The following is a 9243-nucleotide window of genomic DNA, read 5'->3' on the forward strand; positions in this document are numbered from 1 at the left end:
AGACTAGCCAGCGCTTCGGCCAGCCGGCTGCGTCCCTCTCCTTCTCCCTCACGCACGAGGGAAGTGTGACCCCAGCAGGCTGCCACACTTGGTCTGTGCACACACACAATTTAATTCAGAAAATATGGGGGGAGGCGAGGGGGGACAACGGACGGGGGACATGATAGTAAGACTTTGTGCTTGGAGACAAAATCAGCAAACTGCGACATGACGGCATGATGCCAGCTTCAGCGCTGCATCCCCTGCCCGAGTGGCGCTGTCGGCGGAGGGGAGGTCGGGGGTTATTTTTTCATTTAAATTGCTCATATTCCAAGCTAGATTAGACAAAAAGAATCCAAATCCAAGAGTCAGTCCAGAACCAGAAGTGGCCCTACTACCGGCACACGTCCTCCACCCCGGTCTGGGGCTTCCAGATTCAAAGATTCGTAGATGTTAGGGTCGGAAGGGACCTCAATAGATCATCAAGTCCGACCCCCTGCATAGGCAGGAAAGAGTGCTGGGTCTAGATGACCCCAGCTAGATACTCGTCTAACCTCCTCTTGAAGACCCCCAGGGTAGGGGAGAGCACCACCTCCCTTGGGAGCCCGTTCCAGACCTTGGCCACTCGAACTGTGAAGAAGTTCTTCCTAATGTCCAGTCTAAATCTGCTCTCTGCTAGCTTGTGGCCATTGTTTCTTGTAACCCCCGGGGGCGCCTTGGTGAATAAAACCTCACCAATTCCCTTCTGTGCCCCCGTGATGAACTTATAGGCAGCCGCAAGGTCACCTCTCAACCTTCTCTTGCGGAGGCTGAAAAGATCCAGTTTCTCTAGTCTCTCCTCATAGGGCTTCGTCTGCAGGCCCTTAACAATACGAGTGGCCCTTCTCTGGACCCTCTCCAGGTTATCCACATCCCTCTTGAAGTGCGGCGCCCAAAACTGCACGCAGTACTCCAACTGCGGTCTGACCAGCGCCCGATAGAGGGGAAGTATCACCTCCTTGGACCTGTTCGTCATGCATCTGCTGATGCACGATAAAGTGCCATTGGCTTTTCTGATGGCTTCGTCACACTGCCGGCTCATGTTCATCTTGGAGTCCCAGCTGGGGTCTCACCAGCACGGAGTAGAGAGGACGTGTCACTTCTTTAGCCCTGCTCGCGATGCATCAGTTAATGGATCCCAGTATGCCATTAGCTCTGTTGACAACAGCATCATACTGGCGGCTCATGTTCATCCTGTGATCAACCTTAACTCTGAGGACCCTTTCAGCCATCGTGCAGGTGGGCAGAGGAGCTGCCCCTGCCTCTGGTTTCATGAGGTGCTGGAAGAAAGGCTGCAGCCTTCTTGCCAGATGGAGTTAAAGAAAGTTCTTAACTACTTCAGTTGTTGGAGAGTGCAGCCTACAAGGACAATGCTTTCACTTTCAGTTGCTCTCCTTTCCTGCGCTGAGATTGCGCACAAAGCTGTCCAGAGACCACTGTGGTTCAATCACTGCTTCCTGAACCTGCGAAGAGCTGGAGACACTCAGCAGACGCTGCACCCCCACCTCCAGCCCCTCCGCTGCCTAGCAGGTCCCGGCGCAGGCGCCCATAGCGCTCCCCGCTGCACCCCACTGCCGACAGGCAAGTCTAAGGGGTTGTAACAGGTACCTATTCTGGGCCGAGCTAAACTGTGACCCGCACCTGTTCCTGCGGCAACCACCCGCCTTCTCGCCTGCCATGCCTTGATGTTAATTAATTACTTGATGTTAATTAGCGGGAGGCTGCCATTGTACTGCCCCGCTGTCAGGGGGCGCTATCTGTGGCTCCTATCCTCCCCAATACCGCAGCCCAAGCCTCGCAGATGTAATCACCGTTGTCGCTATCCTTTGCTGCCCCCTCCTGGGCTTTCTGGGGCCCAACTTGGGCCTCCCTACAATGCGGCCCCTTATCGGGGGCTCCCAGTGCCCAAACTTGGGCTTCGCGACACTACTGCCCCCTACCTGGGCTCGCCGTGCCCAATTTGGGCTTCTCAATGTCATCCCCCCTTTTGGGCATCTCTACGCCCACACTTGGGCTTCTCAATCACACGACCCCCCCTCTGGGACTCGCCATGCCCACACCTGGGCCTCGCAAAATGCTGACCCCTGTCTGAGGCTCACCGTGTCCATCTGGACTCCTTAAAAGTGCTGCCCCCCCCTTCTCTGGGGCTCGCCACGCCCACACTGGGGTTCTTCAAACACCCCTCTCTCGGGCTCACCGTGCCCTCTCTAAGGCTGGGGTCTATACACCCCGTATGCCGCGCCCCTACTGGCGCCTGGATCCCCATGCTACTGTGGGTCTCCTATGGGGCCTCCTCCAACCCCTAACAGCCTCACCCAAACCACCGGTTTAAACAACAACAAAAACACAAGCGCCTGGGCTGTAACATAACTGGAAGCCGCCTGGCTAAAACAATGTAGCTCAAGCCTCTGAGAGCTGCCATAAGCTGTCGCTGCAGTCAGGCTTTTCCTCACCTCCTGCCTTAGGGAGCTCCTGCCTCTCTGGCTGCTGGCAGGGACTGCCCCTGGTCTCAGCTCCTTGAGCTTTATAAGGGCCAGGCTCTGCCCCCCTGGTCAGCTGACCTTCCCTGGTTGCCCCAGCAACCCACAGCTGCACTCCTTAGTAACTGCTAGTGCTCCTTCTCTAACAGTTTTCCCTCTTCAGGTACAGAGCCCCTGGGGTGCTCTGGGACTGGGGTGCAACCCCAGCTACAGCTCCCAGCCCCTCTCCAGTCTGTCTTTGCACAGTATTACCAGGGGAGAGCGCGAACGCAGTCCCCCACTACCACAAATTATGCAGTCGAGTTTCCCGCATTTGGGGAAATCGCAGGGGTCAGCACGCCCGGAGTGCAAGGGGCGAGCCTCACCCTGGGAAAACCACCTGAGTGATCATGGTGTCTCCCCTGCCAGGTAAGTATGCTTGATCCAGGCCGAGCCCCAGCACCACCCCCCGGCCAACCCACGCACAAGTGTGGGCAAGTGCATGCAACCCTGCCCACACTGAGGCCTGCTCCTTCCCCACCGCGCAGGGCTCCTCCCTCCACCTCCCCTACGCCCCCCACCCTGTGCCAGGCCCCCCAAAACAGTGCTCAGTGCCCTGTTCCCAAAAGGCCCTGTGCGCCCTCCCCTTCCCTTCCAGATCTGCATATGACCGCCCCCTCTGCCTGCATCATCAGCATCGCCCTGCCCACCCAAGTCCAGCCGTGGGTGTCCCCCAGGCTCTCCCCAGGCCAGGGCTGTGGGAAGCTTCCTGTTGGGCCCTAGTCCTGCACTGCCCCCCGGGAGGGGGCTCAGCCCCAGCACAGCAGGGGGCCAGGGCAGCAGCCCCGGGTGCAGACTCTCCTGGGTAGGTGGGGGTGGGGAGCAAAGCATCCCGGATGCTGCCCGAACCGGGCTGCCCAGGCGCCCCGTGCAGCAATGCTGCCCTGAGCCCGGGTGGGAGTCTCTGTGCCTTGGCGGAGGAAGGGGCTGCTGCGAGGATCTCGGCCCTGGTGTCTCAGCAGCAAGTGGCTCCACTCCATGTGAGCCACCGGTTCGGATCAGCGAGTCTCCACCATGTTATGTCCCGCGCATCCTCCAGCACTTTTCTGAACTTAGCAGCGCTCTGACACATCACCACGAGACTCAGACATCCTGCATTTGACGGCACGTAGTTTCACAGGACTTTATCCTGAGTCCAGCTCAGGGGGTCTCCACTTTTCCAGGGTCAAAGCATCCCCCACCGTGCCCAGCATCACTTCTGAACGCAGCCGTGCTTTGGGATTCATTCATGGGCTAAGATCAAGACACTTCAGCTGGTCTAAAAAGACATCACATTTCCCCCACTACCCTGGTCTGCCTGTATCCTTGGGCCAACACGGCTACAACCAACACCCCTGAAACATGGAAGATACCAAATTTTTTCATTTGAAATGGAAACTTCACGACATAGTTTCATAGTTGGTCGGGTCGAAAGGGACCTGAGCAGATCAGGAAAGAGCGCTGGGGTCAAACGACCCCGGTAACGTGTTCATCCAGCCTCTCATAAAGACCCCCAGGTAGGAGCCAGCACCACTTCTCTTGGAAGTTGGTTCCAGATCCTAGCTGCCCTGACAGTGAAGTCGCGCCTCCTGATATCTAGTCTGAATCTACCCTCTGCCAGCTTGTGACCGCTATTTCTAGTCACTCCTGGCAGTGCTCGGGGGAACAGGGACTCCCCCAGTGCCTGCTGGTCTCCCTGACTAGTTTGTAACAGGTCACTAGATCCCCCCTCAGCCTTCTCTTGTGGAGGCTGAACAGGTTCAGGTCCCGTCGCCTCTCCTCGTAGGGCCTGCCCTGCTGTCCCTGGATCATGCAGGTGGCCTCCTCTGGACCCTCTCCATGCTGTCCACATCCCTCCTGAAGTGCGGAGCCCAGAACTGGACACAGTACTCCAGCTGTGGCCTGACCAGTGTCACGTAGAGGGGGAGGATCACCTCCTTGGACCTGCTCGAGATGCATCTGTGGATGCATGACAAGGTGCAGTTGGCCTTCCTGACCATGGCCCCACACTGTCGGCCCATGCTCATTTTCAAATCAATAATGACTCCAAGATCCTTTTCTGCCTCTGCACTGACGAGAACGGAGTTCCCCAGCCTGTAGGTCTAATGCTGGGTCTTCCCCCCCAGGTGCAGCACCTTGCACTTGGAGTGTTGAAACCCATCCTGTTCTCATCCGCCCACCCTTGTGACCTGTCTAGGTCCAATTGCAGCCTATTCCTCCCTTCTAGCGTGCCCACATCCCCCCACATCTTAGTGTCATCTGCAAATTTGAACAGGGTACTTTTTACACCCTCATCCAAGTCACTGATGAAGATATTGAACAGCGCAGGCCCGAGGACCGAGCCCTGGGGGACCCCACTGCCCACATCCCTCCAGGTCAAAAATGACCCGTCCACCACCACTATCTGGGTGCGGCCCTCCAGCCAGTTAGCGACCTATCTCACTGTGTAGGTGTCGACGCCACAGTCCCCTAGTTTTTTAAGGAGACTGGGGCAAGACACAGTGTTGAAGGCCTTCCTAAAGTCCAGAAAGATTGCATCCACTGCTACCCCTGCATCTAAGGATGTTGTGACCTGGTCGTAGAAGGCCACCAGGTTGGTCTGACAGCACCTGCCTCGAATGAACCCATGTTGGTTGCCCCTAAGCATGATCTGCCCTGCCGGCCCCTCGTGGACATACGCCAGGACAACTCTCTCAAAAAGCTTACTCAGGACGAGGGAAGACTAACGCCTATAGTTTCCTGGGTCCTCCTTCCCCCCTTTTTTGAAGATGGGGACCACATTGGCCCTTTTCCAGTCCTCTGGCACCACACCAGAGCACCATGAGTGCTCATAAAGCCGTGCCAGGGGTCCCGCAATGACCTCTGCTAATTCCCTCAGCACTCAGGGGTGGAGATCATCAGGACCAGCTGATTTAAATATGTCCAGTCCCTCCAGAAGTTCCCTGACTAGATCCTCGCTGACCCTAGGCCTGGGTGCGCCTCCCCTGGGGCCTGAGGGGGTCCCGGTGGTGGGGGTGTGACCTGGTCCCTGCTCAGGAAAATTGAGAAATTGTTAAATAGGTTAGCCTTGTTGTCTGGTGCAATGACCAGATTTCCTAGCGTGTCCTACAGAGGCCCCACATTACCTGGTAGGTTCTTTTTACCCCCTATGTATTTAAAAAAGGACTTCTTGTTCTCCTTCATCCAGGTAGCTAGTCCCAGTCCCATCTCCGCCTCGGCCTTCCTGACCTACAGGCCCCCCTGCAGCTCCAAGCACCCGAGGTGTAGTCCACCCTGGGCATGGCCTGTGACGGTGGCCCGCTGGCGTCACAGGCACATGGAGAGGTGAGGAGAGGCTGCGGGGCAGACAAATACCTGGAACAGAAACCCGGAGTGGGTAACTAATCTCCGGGAGACCCAGCGGTGCTGGAGCCGAGACCGTGGCGGCAGCTCCTGCCACAGCTACAGCCGCGTGAGCCGGCATTACGCCGGCTATTTAAGTAGCTGTTCCCAGTAAGGGAAACAGCTGGGCCAATTGTGGTGGCCAATATGGCCGCTGAGGGAAAGTTTAAAATCCCCAGCAGCACCCGAGGGGAGAGGGAGCCAGAGAGAGACAGAGAGAGAGAGCACGCAGATAGCACGTCTGGCGTGCTGAGGCTCCTGCTGGGGAAAGGCACCAGCTCGGCTGTGCCCCACCAGCACAAGAGGCAGGAGAAGCCTCTAAACCATGAGCTGAAGAAAGCAAGGGGAAACCTCCTGCCTTGCAACGGATAGCGAGCAGGGAGAGGCCAGTACTCCCCTTGAGAGGAGGAAAGCAAGGGAAACGACAGGGCATGCTGCATTTGCCAGCACTGCCCCTAGGAGAAATAGCGCCGGGGACAGGTGCAGAATCCCCTGGAATCCACTGCATAAGGGAAGGCAGCTCTGGGAGCAGCCCTACCCAAGGGGAAGATTATTTCTAGGCAAGTTAGGAAGGAAGGATGCTAAGCGATATCAGAAGAGTCAGACAGACAAGAGGATGGGCTGGCAGAGCTGTACAGCTAAGTCCCAGTCACCGCATTGGTGAAGCCGAAGGCGGGAAAGTCCGCAGAGGACTGAAGGTCACCAACCATCCCACCAGCGCGTGATCGGTCGGCGAGTGGACGGGGTGTAGGGGAGGCGGAGCCCCGTGGAACATCATGGGCAACAGCTGTGAGTACACCCGTGTTGGGGAACCCCTCTAATAAGAACTCCACTGGAACCCTCTCACAAGAATATACCAGCAAAGTCGTGGCAGGCGGGACGAGGGGAGGGGCTACCTAACCGACGGGAGGCACTAGCCATAAGACCTCCGACATCACATGGCCCCTCCCTTCTGTCGGGTGTACGCCTCCCTTTTAGCTAGGAGACATTCCCGTATGCTCTTGGTGAGCCACGGGGGCTTTGGCGCCCTCTTGCCCCCTTTGATCCCTGTTGGGATTACCTCCCTTTGGGCTTGGAGGATCGTCTCCTTCAGGAACGACCACTCTTCTTGGACACCCGACTCCCCTCCCCTCCGGGACCTCAGTGCCTCCCCGACTAGTCTCCTTACCTCACTGAAGTCCGCCCTCCTGAAGCCCAGGCCTGCTGCCTTGCCGCAGGCCTTTGCCACCCTGCGCTGGATGGTGAATCCCAGCAGGCAATGATCGCTGTCGCCCAGGTGGTCGAGCACCGGCAGACCCCTCACCAGGTCATCTCCCATAGCCAGGACCAGGTCCAACAAGGCATCTCCCCTGGTGGGGCTGTGCACCTCCTGGGTTAGATGGAGGTCCTGTATCTCGGCTATGAACCTGCGTGAGCGGTCAGACCTGGCTGACTGCTCCTCCCAGCAGCTGTCTGGAAAGGTCAGGTCACCCACGATGACCACATCCTTTGACCTAACTACCTCCGCGAGCTGACTTAAGAAATCCCCATCCAGCTCTTCCCCCTGGATGGGTGCTCTGCAGTAGACCCCCACCGTTAAGCCCCTTTCCCCTCGGCCTTCTTGGACTCTAACCCAGAGCACTTCAGCCTGCCCCTCCTCTGACCCCGTGCTGCTAGCTGAGGATGTGTATTGCTCCTTGACGCCGAGCGCCACACCCCACCTCTCCTCCCTGTCCTGTCCCTCCTGTACAGCCTAGACCCCTTGATATTCACCGCCCAGTCGTGAAGAAGAAAGAAGACAAACTCAAGAAGGGCTCAGTTGGTCTAATAAAATATAGCAGTTACCAAAATAACCTCATCTGCCTGTTGAAGGACGAAGCTGTTTTCCTTGCTCTGAGGCAGGCTGCCCCCGCGACCATCTACAATGCCTCTGATGCTAGGATATCAGCTACACCAGGGCTTCATAAGCAACCCACCACCCTATTTACCCCGGGACGAGCTCCCCTGCAAATGTACAGCAGGGCTCGGCAACACAGCTGTGCTGAGACACGACAGCTGGAAACAAGAAAGGGGGACTCGGGCCTGTCCTGCACCCGGGCCTCAACACACAACACAAAAGGGCTACTTGTCTGCCGCACGGACCTTTCTTCTCAGCCACGCGGTTACGAAACAAAGGGGACCAGGCCCGTTTGGCTTGAGCCTGCACTGCAACGAGCGCCAACCACTCCGCTTGGATGGGCACAAACCGCGACAGGGACAAAAGGAGGCGCGGGCTCGTGTCGCTGGCGCTGGACTGGGCGGCACAACCTGGCCAGCCCAGACAGCGCTGGACAAACAACAGCAAGTGCCCGGGCTTCACCCCGGCCCTAATCTGCCAGCCGACACGCTGGGCTCAGCCCCACACCGCCGGGCTGCAACGCACCCGCCTGCAACAGCCAAAGGGCGCAGCATTACGGCCACAGCCTGGACATCCCGTCCCAGCGACACCCCGCGCTGAGACCCGGCAATCCCCAGCGCAGGGGCGCGGGCGCCACGACCCCGCTCCGGGGCAGCCTGCACCAGGGAGCATGCGCTCGCGGCATCGCCCCGCTCGAGGCCTGCGTGGCCAAAAGTGCCGGCAAGACGCGCGGCGGGGCTCAGCGACACAGCTGTGCCGACCCCACAACAAGATGCAACACCACCCAAAACACGGCCGGCTCCCAGCCCTGCCCCCAGCGCCCCAGCAAGACTGCCGGGCTCCACCTGGGCCGGGGCGCTGCAGGCACTGATGCCCCCGCCCCCATGGCACCACCCATCCCACCCCAAACCCAGACAGCCACCGGGGCACGAAGAGGGGGAGAAAGGGGTCTCCACGTCCCTTCTCATCACTTCAGGGCCCTTCTCCAGGGCAGGGGGCAGACCCCCACGCACACTTTCCCGCTCCCCGCTCAGCGCGCAGCACCCCAGGGGCAGGGAAAGCCCCGGGACAAGCGGCCTGGCCCGTCACAGAGCCCAGCCTGCCTCCGTCCTCACCCCGCGCCGCCACTACCTGCACCGGCCTTCACACCTCCGCGCGCCTCAGCGCCGGCCCGGCCACGTGCAGCGGCATCTACACAGCTCACGCGGCCCCGCCACCGCGCAGGCGCACACGCCTCCCCCCGCCCCCACTGGGGCGTCCCCAACCCGTGTCAGCCATGAGCGCCGCTACAGCCCCGGAACTGGCAGCACTGCCCCTCAGCAGGGCACGGTGAGGTCCCACTTCCGCAGCCCCCGACACGCTGCTGCGTCCTCACACCGCCAACCCGCGCCGCGGGCTCCCGTGCCCCCGCGCCGCACTGCGCCCCCCGGCCCCGCGCGCGGCGCCCCACTCCCAGCACACCCCGCGCCC

General features: G+C 59.3%; 1 non-coding gene across 1 annotated transcript; it reads right to left on the reverse strand.

Annotated features, from left to right (window-relative positions):
* Nucleotides 1-2750: 2750 nt before the first annotated feature.
* LOC132251078 (U1 spliceosomal RNA) lies at nt 2751-2914 on the reverse strand. The gene has a single exon (XR_009462881.1). It is a non-coding gene; the product is annotated as a U1 spliceosomal RNA (small nuclear RNA).
* Between the last annotated feature and the right edge of the window lie 6329 nt (nt 2915-9243).

The sequence above is a fragment of the Alligator mississippiensis genome, chromosome 5 (genome assembly GCF_030867095.1).
Source record: "Alligator mississippiensis isolate rAllMis1 chromosome 5, rAllMis1, whole genome shotgun sequence".
NCBI classification, from domain to species: domain Eukaryota; kingdom Metazoa; phylum Chordata; order Crocodylia; family Alligatoridae; genus Alligator; species Alligator mississippiensis.